Here is a 2,287-nt window from a genome sequence, read left to right on the forward strand (position 1 = left end):
ACACAAATCTAATACCTTCTGTGATGAGAATGTAAAAATATATAATCGAATGCTTTCAAGTTAGAATGTTTTTTCTCTAGTAAAGTTTAAATTTTGGCACTTACGCCCTTGTATCCCGGGACACTTCAATTTATTGTTTCAACTTCTTTTGAAAAATTTCTTCTAGTTTCATAAGCTAGAAAATAAATTAGTGTCGGTAAAATCCACCAAAAGGCCATTTTCATTCATTTTATGGGGGGGGGGGGGTCCTTCTAAACAATAAGATGAAATATGAATTTAAAAAAGTAGAAAATGTACAATTCGTGGCCAAAGGTGGAAATAAAGGATAAAGAATGCAAAAAAGCGTCAAATAGTATATATAGTGGCTGGAGTCTGAGCCCTGGAATGTATATTCCAAAGAGCATCTTCAGTGAAAAATAGTTTTGTTTTATTTTTTTTGCAAATTTGTTAGTGTTCGTTCAGATTGCAGCTTTGCAAGTATAAACAAATAACATAAATATGATCAAAATCATATGTGCATTACTAAAATTGAAAGATTTCCGGTATAAGTATATTCATGTGTTTTAAAAAGATGATCAATTTCAATAATCTCAATAGTAAAATTCGGGGTAAATGTATAAAAGCTGACTCTTTATTTTAAGTGCTTTACATTTTTTGTAGAACGTAAAACTTTGAAAGTATCACATAAACTGCGATATGGCTCACGTGTCGACTTCAACTCTTAGAAAAGTATGAAAAACTTATAATTCACAATGTGTATATTTAAAAGTTCAAAAATGTTGTAAATTATTGGATAGGGTCGTGTACATTAAAACTCGCTGGTAAATACGTAAGTAAACAATATATTTATTGTTATAATTATTGTTAAGGCACAAGTTAACGATATAAAAACGTACGTCACAAACGGTCGCCGATGAGCATATTCTAAATACTGACATCTAATTGCATTACTGCTGTAGGTATAATCTCAGATGTTGCGTAAATAATATGCACAATACCTCTCAGAGGATTCCAATTACATATACCGATAACGTATTTCACATCTCCCGAGAAACGAATCATCTACCTCGTTCGACCGAAAATTAAGTTCTTATTACCCTATAATCGTTTCAGTCGATAAAAAATCCCTGAAAAATATACAATTCTCCTAACTGTCAATTTTATAAAAGTATCACCTAAAGTGCGTATCCAAAAATTTGAGTGTGACAAAATTTTTTCACAATTTTGTCCAACGTATTATATACAATTTCCCAACGATCGATCTAATTTTCTTTTTCCCTCATCGATAAAATTGGCATTTGAGGCAAAACTGAATTCAATTTTCAGTCGAGAGTTCTTTTACTCTCCTCGACAAAAATATACTAGGTATAGTAATTTAATTAAGGACCTAATTAAAAATGTACGTAACAGAATTCTTTAAAATTCTTAAAAATGTTTGGTGACCCTTCCTTTCCATCGAATTTGCATTTACCGTTAAAAGAACTGAGGAAACATCGACCATAGAATTGTAAATAAACAGAAAGAAAATAAATGTTCGTTCTTAAGATAAAGTGAAGACAAAATATAAAGAAAACAAAAATTAAATGTTCTAAGAAATAACGTTTCCTACTGAAAGAAGATAAAAGTAAAAAGTAAATGCAAAATATCATATTTCCTTACTCTCTATGATCGATGAATCATATGACAAAAAAATGCCCATAAATACAAATTCTAAAGAAAGAGGGTATGCATTACTTGTTTAACTTGCAATAACCATTAAGGCTACTCGGTATGGACACGACTAATGTTTTAACACAAGGGCATTAAACTTAGTGTGCATACGAGAAAAACGTGAGTCTACACTATCTCGCTCTCTGCGACTTTTCCTGTTTTAAGAAAAGACGTAAGAACTGACAACAGTGAAGTTAATTTCATTATTTCATGCTCGGTTTCGTAAGACTTCGTTTTCATAAACAACACCTTGATAAGGCTGAATTGCCGAGTACGATTTATTGCAGATGTAGGTGTGATATCAAATTTACCGAAGATGTCGATAGTTAACTTATATCTTTAAAAAAAAGAAAGGAAGGTTAAGATAAAGTTCATTGAAACGGCCTCTTCCATCTCGTGAAAAATGGAGACTTAAGGCTAGACGTAATTAAGTATTTCTATAAATATCATATACTCTCCTCTTAGCGCTTAATTATATAACTGTGTAGTACAAAACTTAAGGAAATTTTACAATCTAACAAGTTCTTCCGATAACCGCAATTTCTAATAACAAGTATAGACTTTATATATAAAAAAA

General features: G+C 30.9%; 1 long non-coding RNA gene across 1 annotated transcript in view; it reads left to right on the top strand.

The window, feature by feature from the left end:
• Positions 1–684: 684 nt before the first annotated feature.
• The window catches only part of LOC117166994, a 9,247-nt gene continuing 7,644 nt past the window's right edge, over positions 685–2,287 (top strand). Inside the window, exon 1 of the long non-coding RNA XR_004466343.1 lies at positions 685–829. This is a non-coding gene — a long non-coding RNA (uncharacterized LOC117166994). The remainder of the gene's footprint in view (positions 830–2,287) is intronic.

This window comes from Belonocnema kinseyi, chromosome 1, assembly GCF_010883055.1.
Source record: "Belonocnema kinseyi isolate 2016_QV_RU_SX_M_011 chromosome 1, B_treatae_v1, whole genome shotgun sequence".
Lineage (NCBI taxonomy): Eukaryota > Metazoa > Arthropoda > Insecta > Hymenoptera > Cynipidae > Belonocnema > Belonocnema kinseyi.